General features: G+C 35.9%; 1 protein-coding gene and 1 long non-coding RNA gene across 3 annotated transcripts in view; one reads left to right on the top strand and one right to left on the bottom strand.

Annotated features, from left to right (window-relative positions):
* The window catches only part of PKIA (cAMP-dependent protein kinase inhibitor alpha), a 90438-nt gene extending 73699 nt beyond the window's left edge, over positions 1-16739 (bottom strand). Inside the window, exon 1 of the mRNA XM_074355135.1 lies at positions 16585-16739. The gene's annotated coding sequence lies outside the window, so the exon portion shown is untranslated. The remainder of the gene's footprint in view (positions 1-16584) is intronic.
* Positions 1-19079, top strand: part of LOC123615784 (uncharacterized) — a 185199-nt gene that overhangs the window by 109211 nt on the left and 56909 nt on the right. The window lies entirely within an intron of this gene.

The raw sequence follows: 19079 nt of genomic DNA, 5'->3' as shown, positions 1-19079 counted from the left end.
TATTACAATTGATGCAGTGTTTATATGAAATATTACATGTATAATACATTCTTAAATTAATAAAGTGAAAACAGAAAAGAAATATCATAAATGTTTGTATACTCAAAAGGATTTAGGAGGAATTTCTGGTAATATAAATTAATACATGATTAATCATATTGCCTTTATTTATAACACACCCAAACGTACACACTTCTATAAGATTATATGTCTTTAACATTAAGAGAAATGTATTAGAGTTAATTTTTTTTAATTGTTTTTATTGTGTTTATATTTTCTAATTTAGAGGTCTGGCCTTTAAGCATTTTTAAATCATAGAACTAATCAGATGAAAACAGGAGAAAACCCAACAATCCAACTCACGGTGTTTGTTAATAAGCCTCTGTATAAAAGTGTTATGAAACTAAGATAAAATGAAAAAAATAGACATGATTAATCAAGAAATGGCTATTTTAAAAAATCTAGTTAATAGTATACCACCTGAGTTAGGGTGATGGGGAAGACTAAAATAAATGCCAAAGTTTTATTCTCTTACTTAAAAAAATTACTGTATATTGGGTCTATGTCCTAATTTGGGACTATGTAACTGCCACTCTCATATTTCTAGTTTTATTATGAGAGTGCATTTTTCTTAGGGGTTAAGTTTAGAAAAAGAACTGGAATGTTCCATACTACAATTTTCTTTCCTCCCTTTCCTGAATCATTTTCCAACAGAAAAAATGAGAAATACCTAATGAACACATCTGATGATTCAAAAAGGGACAAGTCTCTATTCTGAAACACTATTCAAATGAGAACATTCCAAATTAGGATTTTGTGAGACACTAGAAAATTATGGCATGAAATATAGATGTAGAAGAGTAATTTCTTATGCATTGTAAAATGTATTCCTCAAAACAAAAAAGCTGATGGAAGGCCAAAGTACCTACCTAATGGACAAAATATAATTAAATGAAACAGAAGCATGTTCCAAGCCAAATGGCAACTATACCACTGTTCTCACATAATTGGATAATAATTACAATCCAGTAAGATCAAGTTTAAAAACATTTAAGTATATAAATAGAAATATATATATACATACACATGTATATATAACATATATAGCAACCTGAAATAGGTAAATACATATTTATATTCATATCTTAAAGAATCACTTTGAAATTTAAAAAATACTCTTTTATCTTTTGAAAAATAAACAGGCAGTGAAAAAATAAGTTTTCTTTGTAAAACTTTACTCTAGAAACAAAGATTCTTCAAATGCTTCTTCTCCAGGAATGTATCTGTTTATTTTAAATGAAATCTAACTAAAATGTAATCAAATATTTGAAATAGAAGGAGAACATTCATGAAAACAGACATATATACATGCATATATGTATATACATATTTATTCACACACATAATTGGTTAAATATAATTAATGTGTAATACATATAAAATACAGCTATTCTTTGACTTACTATGGGGTTACATCCTGATAAACCCATCGTCAGTTGAAAACATCGTTAAGTTGTAAATACATTTAATACACCCAATCTACCAACCATCCTAGTTTAGCCTAGCCTATCTTAAATGTGCTCAGAACACTCACATCAGCCTCTAGTTGGGCAAAATCATCTGATACATGTCATGTAATTTATTGAGTACTGTAGAGAAACTGAAAAACAGAATGTTTGTTAAGTGTCCCTGTTGTGATGCCGTGGCTGACTGGGAGCAATGGCTCACTGCTGCTGCCCAGCATCACAAGAGAGCATCAGGCTGCATGTCGCTAGCCTTGGAAAAAAATCAAAACTCAAAATTCAAAGTATAGTTTCTACTAAATCCATATCACTTTCATACCACTGTAAAGCTGAAAAATCATAAATCAAACCATTTTAATTTGGAGAATGTCTGTATATAAACTTTTGTATAATTATGTGTATATATTCACGTACTTGTATACTTATTTAAAAACAGGTATTTTCATTGTATGCAACATCTCACCTTAGAATAAGACTATGCCCAAAATCTATGCCTCAAACCTTTGGTGAATAGCTAATAATTTCAATATTCAAACAGGGATTAAAAATATTGGTTTGGAAATTTAGCACAAACTTACTCCTACACTGTATATATGTTTTACACTTTTTACTTGAAAGAATAAAATTAAATATACATGATTAGGCTCTACCAGGTGAAATAAATTATTGAAAATTTGGCTGGAGTTTTTGATTACCACAAAATTCTCACTTGTGACCAACTATGGCTTAACATGTTAAATGGAAGGCTCTAGGCAGTTTTTATACTTGTTTCCTTAAACCAAAATGCTCCATATCAATCTTAAAAAGTCATATAAGAAAAAACATAAAATTATGTGCTTTTCAAGCCCAACAAAAATTCTTATCATACTGAAGCACGTGTGTGTACTAACTGCAATTTTTATAGCAGGTGTTGCTGGTACTAAATTTTTTACATTAATTGAGGCTGTATTTTTGATTTCAGTTTAAAGGTGTTGCTACTGATTGAATCTCATCAGTAGCACATAGTAATGAACAAGACAATATTAAAATGCCCACATGTTCTCTCTAAATTCTTTGAGCTGCAGTAAAATAGAAAGATAGCACATACCAAAAAGAGCCCTCTGTATATAATGTACAATGGAGTTGCAGATTAATTTTCCTTTTTGGACAATTTAATGATATGCATTAGCAATAAGAAACTTCTTCAATAGTTACATATTAAAAAAAAAGATTCTGGTATAAAGCAGATAATTAACAAGATTATCTTCAATGGCTTTTGTTAGAGGAAGTGAATGTTAAGAACTCTTTTTAAATTAAAGTTGACCTTTCCCAGGAATTTCAACACTGTATTACAAAAAAAAAAAAAAAAAAAAAGACAAAAAAATTGTCAACTATTGCTTTTAAGAAAGGGAACCGTCACATTTTCTATGACATTTGCTTCTGAAATCAACACCCTCATTCAACAACCTTGATATTCTGAAAATGAGTCAGTGAAAATAGTGATTAGACATATGGTACAATTCAGAAAGAAAAGAGGATGAAGAATTATTAGACAATTGACTTTTCCCAGGGCATCCAATCAACTACTCGCAGAGTTAAAAATAGAAACTAAGTCTAATTCCCACAGCTACCACCACATCAGAGCCTGACAACTTCGCATTGTCAGAGCCTCAACTTCTCACGCCCCTGGGATTACGTGCAATGAAACATCTTCCCATGAGGTTCAGAGTCATTTCAAGGCTTGGTTTAAAATGAAGAGGGGTAGGAAAATGTTCATAAATTTGGGGGAAAATTTGTGAAAATGAGATCTGGTTGTAAACTGCCCATGAGAATTACAAAGATAAAAACTGTAAACATTTATTGACCCTTAACTATGTTTCAAACACTGCGGTAAGTTCTCTTTTTATGTTATCTTCTTAAATCTTCACAACAGTCCTGTGATTTTCTTGTTTTAAATATGAAGAGACAACTCACAGAGGTTAAGTAACTGACCCTAAGTCACATAGATATAGAAAACAGGAGAGGTAGTATTCAAACTAGGTAGGATTCAAAGTTAAAATTCACTTCCTGAAAGACATGATTTGGACATAAGTAGCCAAAAATCCCCAAAATAAATAAAAAAATAAAAATAAAGAGAGAAAGGGAAGGAAGATGCCTAGTAATCAGCATACCTTCAAGATAATATTTAGAGATTTTTGATTGATGTTAAAAATGACCAAAAGCTGCCTGAGAGCTCTAAGAATAAAAATTTTTATCAAATTAAAAAAGAAATGTAGATTTTACATATACATATTTTGAGAGTAACCCAATGGCTTTGCTTTTATAACACTGTACTGCCATTTTATTTCATTTTCCATTTTATTTATTAAAGGGTAATTAAACACAAGTATTTTGACTGAATAGGTTAGTGATTTTTTTTTTTCATGTAAATAATGACCAAGAGGACAATCTTCCTCACCTTATTCAATGGACTATTTAGTGTCAGATCATTTTAGTGTCAGATTTAATTTTGGGGGTGAAATAGTGATTTTACCAACCCTGGAAGATGTTATACGTCCACTATCTCAAACCTGCATGCAGGTGGAAAAAATTTTCAACTGATAGAGATTTTGCTTTTTCTATGATTGTGTTCTTCACAATCAATGAGATTGAAAAGGACATGGAGATAAGAGAACTGCTGACTAATATTTTCTATTAAAATCTGTGTCTTGCATTTTGAATTTTCTAAAAGTCCAAATCCCTTGTGGTTGAAGAAAGAAGAGTAATGTCATAGGTTTTCCTGTCCTGTGTAAAAGGACCGTGCTTGGTTGAGTGTCTTGAACTGTCTGCCCATCATGTCTAATTTTCTAATTTCCCCCTTACCAAAACCGCAAAGGGAATAGAGTATGGTTTGGCAAGAAAAAGGGAAAGGATAGTGCCATGGCTAACTCATTCCCAGCACACCTACAAACATAATCGTAATCAGCCTGTGCAGACTACCAATTATTTTGTATTAGGAGGGCAGCTTTCAAAACAAAATAGTGTGGTTCATTTTGCTGTTCAGCAAATACCTTGTAAATGTCTATGGTAAACCCAAATACCAAACTGACTGACTGAGTTGCAGAAATTTTTATGCCCTTCATATTTCACTATTTTAAAATTACAGTTTACATTTGTGTGCTTACCATAATCTATGATACCCAGTAAGCTCCCTAGAAATTAAACATTTATGAAATATACCAAATGCTACTACTGTCTCATGCCTTACTTTGCAATTCTGGGTTGCTCTCTAATATGGAGAGGATGTAAGAAATGTAATTTAGATATCTCTTTTAAAGGCTCACCAGCCATGTCTTAACTAACTTTTATCAATGGAGAATCTCAGGAGGTACATATTTGTATATTATAAAACCCTTCAGCACTGACCATTAGGTAATTCTGGTAAACGTGGGTGTGTCACAATAGTTAAGCACGTCAGCCTCATTTCATTTCAGCTTAATGCACTGCAGGAAAGCACGAATTAGATGAAAGCAATTTCCCCAAGAACGACTCACTTCCTTGAGATGAGAGATAAACTTGGATGAACGGTGATTTCTCACAATCTATTTTTGAGGGTAGTGGTTTAAAAAAGTGCTAATGTAGTCTTTTCAAAATAAATCCTTCTAAAATGCATTATTCTTCGATTAATATATCTTATAATTGAAAACCCATACATACAATTATATTTTCTAAAATATATACATATAACATATATTACATATCTAGCAAATATTAAAATCTTTACAACCTTTAAAATTTACCTTTAAATCTGAACTTGGATTCGGTGAATCTGACAGCTTATTCTCAGTGATTCCATTAGGTACCCACCAATTCAAATTCAACATTATTTCTGCAAGTCCTAGTAGGATTAATTTCTCTGGCTGGATAGACGGTGTTACCATCCTGGTTGTTTTTCACTACATTTCAATTACTAGAGAACCCGCATGTAAAAGATCATGAAATGGCACTAAAGATATCACTGATTTCTCTCTATTTACTCAGATTCTGCAACATACAACAGAAGGAAAGAAGCAGGTTGTGTTGCTATTACTATTGAAATGACCAGAAATCCTCAGTCTCGTAGCCATTGCCGTCCATTGTTTAAGATCTGGGTTTGTTGTTGCTTATTTAGGCGAAGGTCAGAATGCTTATTTGTTTTACGCCTGTTGTTTAATGAGGATTTGATCAGACAGTTGTAAAGATGAAAGTAAATAATAGAAGTGTTTAATACGTCCCTTTATTCCAATTAACCAAAGAAAAGGCATACCTTAAAATAGTGTTGTGAAATGTCTAGGGTGTGTCTGTCTGTGTTCTTGCAACCCTTCAGTTCTAAGTAATTTTCAAAAGTATGTTATAAACATGTTGCTTCATCCTTGCCCTTTTAACATGTTAATGTCTAATTCAAGTAATACATGATGCAATCCCCAGCAAGCTCTGTTTCTCCTTTCTGGGACAATGCAAATCAAGACAATCTTCTAAGGAGTGTAGTTAAAAGTCTTGCCAATTCTGTTTATACTTCAGATATTCCAATATTCTATAGTTCAGCTTATATAAGACACTCTCATCATTGGGCTTTAATTATTCTGTTTCAGAATAAATTATAAAGGATATGTTAAAGAGAAACTAAGAAAAAACCCAACAAAATAAAAGATTTATGATAATGGAGGTGAATAAATTTGAACTAAAATATAGTTTTAGATTAAAAAGTAGTCTAACAATTTTTTTTAGTTTAGGCTGGATACAAATGATCAATTGCTGAAGCTTAAAAAATATATATAGCTATAGACATTTCCAGTTTTCTACACTGTTGTTACAAGACATAACTGACATCTGTGATGTACTCTGTAATATTTTTGCAAAGATGAAATGTGTGATTGAGAGACTTAAAATCTTTCAATACTTATGCATTGGATTTTTCTTCCATGAACTAAAAATGAATATTTCCTTGCTCAGATCATGTTACATGGATTCCCTTATATTACTTGTATTCATTTTTTAAGATAGAAATGGTCACAGAAAATACAGAAATACTATGTGTTAAAACAGTTTATGATTTTTATCATCAGTATACATACTCAAATTATAAATGTTTGTGCATAATTTATGATCCAACAATACCACTTTGTACCACTCTTAGAATTCTTCCATCAAAAGTAAAAGCACCAAAATATAAAGACACACTTCCATGTCCATTACCACATAGCGTGAAATCATAAAACAATTTCAGACTTGACAGATGTTTATCAATGGGTTTTGATTGAATAAAATTATGGCACACTCATGGTACACATTACTGGGCAACTAACAAAGGTAACATAGTAGTGTTATATGCTAGATATCTTTAATGTAATATAAGCGCAATGCAATGAGAGTATTTTCCAACTAAAACCTAACATATATGGTATATATATAATATTTTATCATAATAAAAAATAATAAAAATCTATAGCATAAAATACAAATTTGCCTCATATTAAGCATATTATGAAGTTTCCATGAAATTGCACTTACTTAAATAGCTTATACAGTTATTATCATACATTGGGAAGTGTAAAGAAAGAAACAGTTCACATTGTCCTCTTGAGTCTTCTCTCTCTCCATCTTTCCATCTCTGCTTTTTCTAGACTGATGTTCCAGTCATGCCTCTCTTCACATGGATCAGCAGGAACCACGCTAACTAGTACTGGTTTCCTCAAGTATCAGCTAAGAATTTTAATGCATTTTTATGCTGGTAATTGTTTTGGAACCTAGGAGGGATGAACATAACTTTTCATTCTTTTCTTAACTTGGCAAAAGCAAATATATTATTGTAGATAGAATTACTAGAAAGAAATAGTAACTTCGAGGCAGACATACATCCATCCTAAGATAACTAAATATATTTCAAAGTAGACTACACCACTCAACTGCTGGCAAAGTTCTACATATTTGGCAGTATAGTACTCTTAAGTCTGAGAACTGTTTCTTTTTTGTAAAAACGGTTTTGATTGGAAAACTTTAAATAAGTCATCTGGAATGTATAATATTCAGAGCTCCTTCTGGGATTCTTTTTCCATTAATCAAGGTTCTTTGACTCATTATCCTCACTGGCACTTGCTTGCTAGTCATGTCAGCTGCATTGGTGCCAGTGCTAATGAAGAGCTCTCATTTTAAGTCCTAAAGCATGGAGAGCAATAGAAAGGGAACCTCATTTCAGGTACCAGAAATGTCTGGGCTAACTGAAGGGCACATACATTGTCAAAGTGAGTCCAGAGTAGGGTGGCATCACCAAGATGGTGAAATAGGTCATTTTGGGCTTTGTTCTCCCTCACAGAAGGAACAACTAACAACTATTTGGGAATAAGACACCACTGAGAGAATCCTAGAACATGGGGTGAGACTAAAGCATTCCCTTGCACCAGAGACCAAGGCAGACTGCATTAGAAGGGTGGAAGTGGCTGCACATTGCCTGCATTGCCCCTCTTCCAGGCCTGCACAGCACCACACAGTGAAATCTGCCCTGAGCTTCTGGGAAGAGAACCTGCGAGGACAGCCAGCACACCCCCAGCATTGGGGTTACTTTGTAGGAGCCCCTGCTCTGATCTGCCCTAAAGGGTTTACAGGGGGATCTGGAGAGCTTGGCCACTGAGTTAGACTGTGATGAAGTAGGGAGGGATGTGCAACAGCCAGTTACAGGGACTGTGACAGAATGAATTCACACCTGCAGTGCCCAAGTAGTGATCACAACCAGTGGCTTTGCTCATCAGAGCCAAGTTGAGGGGTGAACTATAACCAGGGAACTAGGTGGGGTACAGATTTGCCTGGCTGAGCAAAGGTGGGAGGACAGAGCTGACTGCTCCCAAAGCAAAGCCAGTACCAAGTGTAGAAGGTTCCTGTGCTATGCACAGGCAGGAAGATTAATTAATAGCCAAGGCTGAGGGTAGCTCCCAGCCTCTCCTGACTGGGAAGCCTGTTTAACAAATTAAAAGTAGCCCAGAGTGGCTGCCCTCCTCCTACCCAGCCAAAGGAGCTGAGATTAGCCATCCCACCTGCTGGGAAATGTGTCTTCTTGTCCCATCTGACTAGAAGGGCTGGTGATAACTCCTGGAAAATGTGCAGCTCAGCAGTGCTCAAGCCTAAAGAAGGGTAGGCAGAGCTGACAGTTTGCCAAGCAAAGCCAGTGGCCCTGTGCAGCCAGGGAACTTGAGGTTTGGGTCAGCTTGAGTTAGGACAACAAAGAGCTTTAGTGGTCTTAGAGCTGCTTCTCATGCTGCACCCAGGCAGGAAATCTAATTCACAGCCTTGCTCATTGCTGAATATAGCTTTTAGCCTGTCCAAACAGGAAGCCTAACCGGAGCACATGGGAAGCTATGTAGCCCATTCAATAGCCCTACACTTGAACAGAGACCACAGCCTGTGGCCTCCTCTATCTACAGAGCAAACCCAGTGTCCTTATCTGACCAGGGAATTCAGTGCACATTCTGGCCTGATTTGAGTTCCTAAACAATGAACTATGCAAACCCTGATTCCTGTCCTGCTGCCCAGCTAGGAAGCTAATTCATAGCCCCATCCACTACTGAATATAAAGTATTCAGTAAAGTCTGGAAGAAGAGCCTGATTACTCAAATGTGCAGATACCAATGTAAGAAATCTAGGATTACCCAAAATCAGGCAAATATGTCACCACCAAAGGAAACTAATGAAATTCCAATATCTGATCTTAAAGAAATGAAGATGTATGAACTATCAAAGAATTTAGAATATCCTCATAAAGAAGTTTAGTGAGCTACAAGAAAACATAGATAACTAAAGGAAATTAGGAAAACAATATATGAACAAAATGAGAAGTTCAGCAAAGAAATAGCAACCATCAGAAAATTCCAAACAGGAATCCTAGAGTTGAAAAATATAGTAACTGAATTGAAAAATTCAATAGAGAGTTTCAAAAGTAGATTTGACCACGAACAAGAAAGAATCAGCAAACTGGAGAACAGGACCATAGAAATTATCCAGTGAGAGGAACAAAAAGAAAAAAGAACAAAAAAGAGTGAAGAAATCCTGTGGAAATCCTATGGAAATTATTAAAAAGAAACAATATTTGCATTATGGGAGCTCCAGAGGAGAAGAGAGAAAGGGACAAAAAGTACACTTAAAGAAATGATGGCTGAAAACTTTCCAGATTTGGGGAGAGAGATGGATATCCAGATCCGTGAGGCCCAAATTACTCCAAATAGGTTGAACTGAAGTAGGGCTACAACTGAGACACATTGTAATTAAATTGTCAAAAGTCAAAGATGAAGAAATAATTTCACAAGAAGCAGTAGAAAAGAGAGAAGTTACAAACAAGGTAACCCCCAGAAGGCTACTGGTGAGTTTCTCAAGGGAAGCTTTTCAGCCCAGGAAAGAATGGAATGACATACTCAAAATATTGAAAGAAAATAACTGTCAACCAAGAATTCTATACCAGGCAAAGCTGTTCTTCAGAAACAAAAAAGGGATAAAGGCTTTCCTGAACAAACAGAAGCTGAAAGAGTTTATTACCACCAGATCTGCCTTACAAGAAGCGCGAAAGGAAGTAATTTGAGTAGAAGTGAAAAAAAAAATGCTAAATGACACCATAAAAACATAAAAAGGTAGCATAAATCTCACTGATAATTGTAAATATATAGTCATAAATTTGCAATATGGTAATAGGGGTGCATAATTCACTTACAAGTTTAGTTTCACAGTTAAAAAATAGCAAAAATAACCATAACTACAATAATTTGTTACTAGTCATGCAGCATAAAAAATAGATAAGTTGTAACAGCAATAACCTAAAATGTAAAAGGGAGAAGAAATAAAAGTGTAAATTTTGCAGATTCTATTGAATTTAAGTTGTTATCACTTTAAAACAGGGTATTATAAGTTTAAGATGTTTTATGTAAGCCACATGATACCCACAAGGGAAAATCCTATAGTAATAACACAAAAGAATATGATAAAGAAGTCAAAGAATACTGATACCAAGAGACTGCAAAACACAAAAAAGAAAAATAAAAAACAAGGAACAATGGATCTACGAAACAACAAGACAACAATGAACAAAATGGCAGTAATAAGTCCTTGCCTATCAATGCTTTAAACATAACTGGATTATATTATCCAATTGAAGACATAGAATGGCTGAATGGATTTACAAAACAAGATCTAATAATATACTGCCTACCAGACCCTCACTTTTGCCTTAAAGACTCATATACTATGGGTGGAGGAATGGAAAAAGACATTTCAAGCAAATGGCACTTAAAAAGAAACAGGGGTAGCTATACTTATATCAGACAAAACAAAATAGACTTTAAACTCAAAATGATAAAAAAGAGAAAAAGAAGGTCATTACATAGTAATTAAGAGATCAATACATCCAGAAGATACAATTGTAAATGTTTCTGAATAACCAATGGCTCAAAGAAGAAATTAAACAGGAATTTAAAAGTTACTTGAGACCAACAAAAATGAAAACACAACATACCAGAACTTATGGGATTCACAAAAGCAGTTCTAAGAGGGAAGTGTATAGCAAAAAACACCTAAATTAAGAAGCAAGAAAAATCCTCAATAAACAACCTAACTCTATACCTTCTGGAACTAGAAAAAAAGAACAAGCTTAGTCCAAAATTAGCATGAGAAAGGAATTAATAAATATTAGAGCAGAAATAAGTGAAATAGAGAACAGAAAACAACAGAAAAAATTAACCAAACTGAGAGTTGGTTTTTTGAAAAGATAAACAAAATTGATAAGCCCTTAGCTAGACTGACCAAGGAAAAAGAGAAAGAAAGGATCCAAATCAACAAAATTATAAGTGAAAAAGGAGACAATACAACTGATAACATAGAAATTCGAAGGATTATAAGAGGCTACGATGAGCAACTATATACTGACAAACTGGACAACCTAGAAGTGGAAAAATTCTTAGAAACATACAACTTACCAAGACTGAATCAGGACGAAACAGAAAATCTGAAAAGACTAATTAGTAGTAAGGAGATTGAATCAGTAATCAAAAATCTCCCAATGAAGACAAGCCTAGGACCAAATGGCTTCATTAGTAAGTTTTACCAAACATTTAAAGAAGAATCACCACCAATCTTCCTCAAACTCTTCCAAAAAACTGAAGAGAAAAACTCATTTTGCCAGGCCAGCATTATTCTGACACTAAAACTAGAAAAGGACACTACTAGGAAAGAAAACTACAGGCCATTATCTCTGATGAATATAGATGCAAAGAATCTATAAATAAATAAAATATTAGCAAACTGAACTCAGCAGTACAGTAAAAGGATCTTTCACCATAATCAAGTGGGGTTTATTCCTAGGATGCAAGGATGGTATGATATATGCAAATATGCAATGAGATACAACACATTAACAGAGTGAAAGAAAAGAATCATGTGATCATCTCAACAGATGCAAAAAAAAAAAAAGCATTTGACAAAATTCAACATCCATTCATGATAAAAACTTTTAACAAATACAGAATAGAAAGAATATACTGCACCATAATAAAGGCCATCTATGATAAGCCCACAGCTAATATTATACTCAATGATTAATGGTTAAAAGCCTTTTCACAAAAAAGTATTATTTGATCTAATTTATATAAATTTGTATGTTTGTGTGAGAGGGAAAGAATACAAAAACACAAAAAAGTTATTAAGTAAAGTAAGAATGTGCTCAAGTTTATATCTCAATCTATAACAATTAACTTTTTAAAAAATTTTAATAGGTACAAAAATAAATATTAAACACTGAACAAGCAAAAAATAAAGTAGATGAGTAGAAGTCCTTAAACTGTTTGTAAAGGAGGGCTTTATCAGGTCCTTAAACACCTGTCATTATATACAAAATTCTGTGTGTGTGTTTGTGTATGTACTTGGGGAGTGGATGTATAGCCCCTATTGAATTATCAGTGGGGATGTTAGGACCCAAAAATTTAAAAAACACTGGAAAGACTGATCACAAAACAATTTTAAACAACTCTGATGGCTTGGGCGGTATGTTTTTTATCATTTTCCTTTACCCTGTTACACTTCAAAGAGCAGCATGGTAATGGGGAAAGTATCTCTGTGATTTAGGTGACACTTCTGAGTCTCATTATAAAAATAGCATACAGTAGAAGGATGAAATGAGATACCATAGATGAAAGTACCCAGAGAGGGCCTTAAAACTCGATAAGCACTTATATATAAAGGCATCTGCTCATGCTTAGTCTTTTTCAATAGAACGCAAGCATACTGAAAACAAGTACAATGTCTTCTTTAAAGTTTTGTTTTGTAACGCTTACCATGCTTTTTAATATGGATGAGCTAATACCCATTTAAGAGCATGTAGGCTCACAATAACTTTTGTTAAATGTAACTGTTTGAATATACTTTCACTATATTTATTATTATATAAGGATTTTAAACAACTAAAACGGTATTTACACACATATTTAGAGCCTATCTCGACTAGTTGAGTAGGTAGATGTACACCCCTGGAAAATACTGAACTTGTTCACTTAAATCAAATTGTTGAACATCTGTCTACCTTGCATACACATAGCTAAGCACTGTACTATGAGTTGCAGATAATAAAAAGTTATTAGTCACAGACTCTGCTCTCCAGGGCTCTTTTAGAAGAGCAAAGCATGTTCACAGAAAAGGACAGACCAAGATAGAAAGTGCCATAGGAATTTAGACAAGGGTGAAACACATTTGACGCAAGAAGGAAGGTGGGTACGGGGAAGGCTTCACGGAAGAGGCAGTATCTGATGTGAACAAAGTTTCAACATGCGGCAGAGTGAGTGAAAGGAACAGAAGACATACAGGCATGCATCGTGGGGCACAAACGGGAAATGAAGACAGGTTGGCTTAGGCTGGTCATGGGGTAATTTAAGGGGATTAGTGAGAAGCTAGATAAAGAGATATCTCAGTGCCTGATACATATTGACTATTGATAATACTTTTATAAGCATTTAATTTAAAACAAAAAAAGAACATAGGAGAGAACTTAAAAAAATAAAGACGATGAACAGGGTGAAACAACACAGAAATCTGGCAGTGAAAAAACCTTTGACAACTTTCAAAATAGCACTTTTTCTACCCATTCTCAGTGGAGGCAATGATTAAATAGAAATGACAATTCTTCTTCAGCGTTATTAATCCTACTTTTCTTTTTCTTTTTCCATTTTTCAAAATCTCAGAATAGAGCTCTTTCAATTGTAACTAAGGGCAGCAATACAGCACCAGAATATGCCTTTTGTTAGGAGAGGGCAACTTTGACTCCAAAATTTGAACCCTCTTAAGTTACTAATAACACCTGACCACGCACCAGACTAAATATTTTTTTAAATGTAATTAGAAAGCCACAGATTGATTTCAATTCTATCTTGTTAAAACTACAAAAAGTTCCTACGGTTCATTTAGCACCTAACAGTGCACATTCTTCTAGTTTGTATTCCTCCTTCATTTCTTAACACCAGGCAGTTTTTCCTTTCTCCGAGAAATGTTTAAAAAAGGGAAAGAAACTTATCAATCAGTTTCAGTCAGGAAATCATACAAACATTTCTTCCTAGGGCTCTGAAATTGGGAACTTTCTTCTAAAATTGTTTAAATATAACCAAGTCCAAATTCAGAAATCCTCTAAATTTAATTATCTTAGTTACACTGAAATGAGAAATTAAATTTTCTGTTTTCTTTATTCCCCAAAAGACTTCTCCAACCCAGTCCATCACTAAATGTATGCATCTTAGCTGTAAAATACTGGCAGGTTTGATGCCAGCCTAAATAGCACCAGTCCCCTAATCCTCACTCATTTCTTGCCAAAGAATTCAGCTCCTCCAAAAACCAAGTAATAGACACTTTTAATGTTTAACAATCATTAGGATATTTTCATGCATTACTCTTCAACATAAAGATGCTTTTTAAAATTACAGAAATTTTCATTATACTTAAGATCATTTGCACTAATCTCTATTTCATATGGTTTGGGATACTTTCTTAAAAATGAATTAGTATTTTTACTATTTTTTCACTTATTATTCAAAATAATTATTCATATAGTTCAATATTTTATGATTAGGCAAGAAAGGGGATACAAGAATGGGTTTTGCTGTTCTTGTTCTTTGTTCCCTCTTCTAGTTGGTGGGCCTGAGTTAAAATTTTAGAATCTTGAAATTTTGGTATTCTAAATCCAAACAGCATTCAACAGATTATAATAACAAAAAGCAAGCCAAAAAAAAAAAAAAAAAAATTGGTCCTGAGAGGTTTTCAAGGTCTAGGGAAACAGTTCCTGAATTGGGCTACTTGGAGTGGGATTTGCCCACCCCCTCCATTCCCTCTGCCTCATATACTGAAGGTAGAGACAAAGAAACCAACTCAAATCTTTCCAAAGTGCATTTATAAATAGAGAATTCATAATCAGAAAAACAATAATGATATATAATAGAATTAGCATGATTTTTCAGAACCAGTATCTTTGTTTAAAAGAAATATTAAAAAATGAAAATAAGCAGAGGTAATTTTTTTAGTTGTAAATCCTGCCCCTCTTCTCACTGATCTCCTGTTTTGATTTGCTAAAATAAAATTACATGGCTGTTGAGTCAGACTGTCTCTTTAATTTCAAATTTAAAGATAACCAATCTCCCTTCAAGTAGAATACTGGCACACAGACACCCCCAGTCTGGCTTATTGTAACTGTTCTCCGTTGGTGAAGTGGCACATTTGCAATCCCCATCACAGCCATCTTAACCATTTCACAGCATATCATTCAAATGTAAATCTCTAGGTGGCAACAGGAGTAGGCACTTGCGCTCAGAAGCAAGGCTTCTGTGGCAAAATCCTAGGTCAGAACCCCTAAAAGGGGAGACTAACTTGAAGGTGCTCAAATAACTTGAGGCTTAGATTGGCCAGTTCCACTGGCTTGCTAACTGCCTGTGGGGAAAGCCTCTCTGGAAACTCTTTCGAGGTTACTGGGGAATCCTAGGACAAACACACTGCTTGCTTTGGGGGGAGGACTAGCCCCATATTCTGCCCAGGTAGGTGACTCACAACCCCGCTGGACTTAAAAAAGCTTCAAGAAAAACTGGATAGACTGACATTCTCGTTTCTACTTCTACCTATTCCTACGCACAGGGAGTGAAATATGTAGGTATAACCCTCTTTCTCATGCCCCATCAGATTCTGCTGTCCCCTAAACGCCTCTGGTAGCCGCAGTGACTACAATGAAGGGAGTTATCGGAAACCATGTTGGTACTGGGCTAAAAGGATTTTTTTTTTCATGCTATGTATTTGGGGGAAGGACACAGGTAACAGTGTATAGAGAGAATACCAAAAGTGGTGTAGGGCAATGCCCTTTCTGGGTGCTTGACAAAATCAGTCATGGAACAGAGGTGGTAGACAGGAACTGACAAGAGTTGGCCTGTGAATGGGCAAAGCATCCCTGAGGGGGGTAAAAAATCAATGAAATGATTGACAGACAAGATGGTAAATGAAGGGAGAAGTGGAGACAAGTGCTGCTCAACCCAAGCTGAACTCCAGGAGATAAGTTTCTCCTCTAATTTGAGACTCTTTCTAGAGATTCAGTATTGAAGTGTTTGACATTGAAATGTGCACAGACCCATTTCGATAACTGGAAAGGGAGAAGACAGAGGAAGGCAGGAGAGGGAAGATTTCTGATTACTTCCCCGGGCTGCTGTCAGGGACCTGCGGCTCCCAAACCAGCAAACAACCAAGTGAAGGTTGAAGGTAGCAACGTAAAAGTGCAACTCAAATTATTTTACATTTTGAATCCTCTTTCATTCTCTAAGCGAGTCTGGCATTGCAATGGTCGATCATCTTTGAGTACAGAGGGCTGACCGCCTTCTTTGTTTGCCCAATAACACTGCTCCTCCAATCTCAGGCACTTGGCTGATTAACATTTCAATTCCAGTTGTTGCTCCTTTTCCCACTGCAGAATGCAGCAGGGATATTTCCCTTTCTTCCCTCTGTAACACAAACCCCTTTATTAACCGAGCGGAAAGCAACGCGCATGGTGGCGGAGGCTCATAATAGCGGAGCCGCTTACCTTCTCCGGATCGAGTCAGCGCAGGTCCCCGGCGCCCGCTGCCCCGGGGCCGCAGTGCCGCCGCGCCGGGCCCTGAGCGTGGTCAGCTCGGCCGGCCCCCACCCCACCTGCCAGCTGCAGCAGCTGCTCCCGCCGCCGAGCTCCGGCCGCATGAAGTCATCCCCCGCCCCGGGCCGGATCGCCACATTCCGCGCCTGCCACGGGGGGAGAGGGACCTCTCCCGGCGGCGGGGAAGGACGCCTGGAAACTGCGCGGGACGGTCGCAACCCGTCCCGGTTTTAGGATTATTTTCTATTAATGCTTTTACAGAAGAAGCGTCGCCGGATGATGGCCCGAGAGAGAAGAGCCAGAGAGACTTTCTCTGCATCTCGCCTTTCCTCCGAGCGCTCCCCTGTCACTTTCGCGGCATGGACAGCTCCATTCCACTGTGTGGGTTTCCCACCCTCTACATCTTCCTTATCAGTATTGTTCATTTTACTGAATTTGAGAGTGGGATTATCTTTTAAGGTAAACATTCGAACACTCCGAGAGTGTTTCAAATAGACAATCAGTTTTTCTAAACCCCTTGTAGGAGGCTCCAGTTCCCCCCAACATACACACAATTACGCGCACGTACACACACAGCCAAACCACTCACAATTATGAAAGCTGGGACCTCTCGCCCTCTTGCCTACGTAATGGAACAGGAAACTCCCAAAGGATTGGAGAAGTAGGACTGACTAGAGAAAGAACTCAAGGAAAGAGAGATGGGTCGCCCTAGGATTTTTTGCTGTTTAGTGGTGCACTTAGTGGACAGATGTTCCCTCTCTAAACCCCCACACCCCGCCCTACCCCAATTGGGATGGCTGTTCTGGTGACAGCTATAACATTTGGAAACAAAGAAGCTGAATCCACATTAACAGATGGCTGTATCTCTCTTTCCCGAAGGTATCAGAATTGGCTTCAGGAATAATATGAGCATATATGCATATAAGCCTTTCTCTCTTTAAATTGGCACCAGCTATTAACAGGTCTCTCTGTCTTTCGTTCTGTCTCAGTCTTCCTCCCTCCCTCCTTACCTCTTCTTGCTCTCCTAAACTGACCAGATCAGCAGTTTGAGGATTTAAGGGGGGAGGGGGGGGAAGGTCAAGGATGACCTGTCTTTACAGCTGAACCAGAGTTTCTTTTCCCAATATTGAGCCATTCCCAAGTAGAGAGGCTCTTTGACACTAGGATTCTGTGTGAGTGGAGTTCTCACATTCAACTTGCGTTTAGAATTAATTGCCTGTCACTAGGTCTGGGCCAGCTTTACCCTTGGATTTGCCCAGCAACCTAAATACTGCAATTACACAGGACCGAGGCAGTACTTTTGATCTATGAGGTGTTCCCAACCCTCTGTTTAGCAGTTCCAAAATTGGGAGATAGTATAGTAAACAGAGTTCAGCAAAACTCAGTAAGAAGTCTTGACCCTGGAATGCATACTTTTTGAAAGCTGAAACAACCTAATTCATCAATCTGAGCTTTACTTTCATAAAATTAGTCCATAAATATGACCAAAAAGCAGGGGGTTCTTAATATGCATCAAAGGGTATGTGGAATCTGGAAGGGAATATTGCATCTTTAATTTCACTAACGTCTAACTGAAATTTAACATTTCCTCTAAATATAAATGCAGACAACAAACACAGTAATATTAGAAGTATGTGTGACTTTGTCACCAATAGATGTCACAGATAATTTCCATTGCATTTTTTTTTTTTTGGTATCTCAAAATATCACTACCCTAATGTTACAATGAAATCATTGTTACCTTTTTTGTTTTATTTAATAGACTTTTATTTATTTATTTATTTACTTGGGGTATAGTCGTGTCAATTTCTGGTGTTAAGCATAATGTTTCAGTCATAGATATACATGTATTTCTTTTCATATTCTTTTTCATTATAGGTTACTATAAAATGTTAAATATAGTTCCTTGTGCTATACAGAAGAAACTTGTTTATCTGTTTTATATATAGTCATTAGTGTCTGCAAATCTCAAACTTCCAATTTATCCCTTCCCACCCCCCATTCCCCTTTGGTAACCATAAGTTTGTTTTCTATGTCTATGAGTCTGTTTCAGTTTTGTAAACAAGTTCTTTTGCGTCTCTCTTTTTTTTTTTTTTAGATTCCACATATGAATGATATATGGTATTTTTCTTTCTCTTTCTGACTTAAATTTACATAGAATGATAATCTCCATGGATGGGCCTAGACTATATATTTTTAGAATGGTTTTAGATGTACAGGAAAATTAAGGAGATAGTATGGAGTTCTTACGTATCCCATTCCCAATTTCTTCTATTATTAACACCTTATACTAGTATGGTATTTTTGCTACAATTGAAGAACCAATATTAATGCTACAATATTAACCAAAGTCTGTACTTCATTCAGATTTCCTCAGCTTTTATCTAATGTCCTTAATTCTGTTTCAGGTTTCCATCCAGGATACTGCATTTCATTTAGTTATCAAG

Source organism: Camelus bactrianus, chromosome 29 (assembly GCF_048773025.1).
Source record: "Camelus bactrianus isolate YW-2024 breed Bactrian camel chromosome 29, ASM4877302v1, whole genome shotgun sequence".
Classification (NCBI taxonomy): domain Eukaryota; kingdom Metazoa; phylum Chordata; class Mammalia; order Artiodactyla; family Camelidae; genus Camelus; species Camelus bactrianus.
This window is presented reverse-complemented; position numbering and strand designations above follow the sequence as displayed.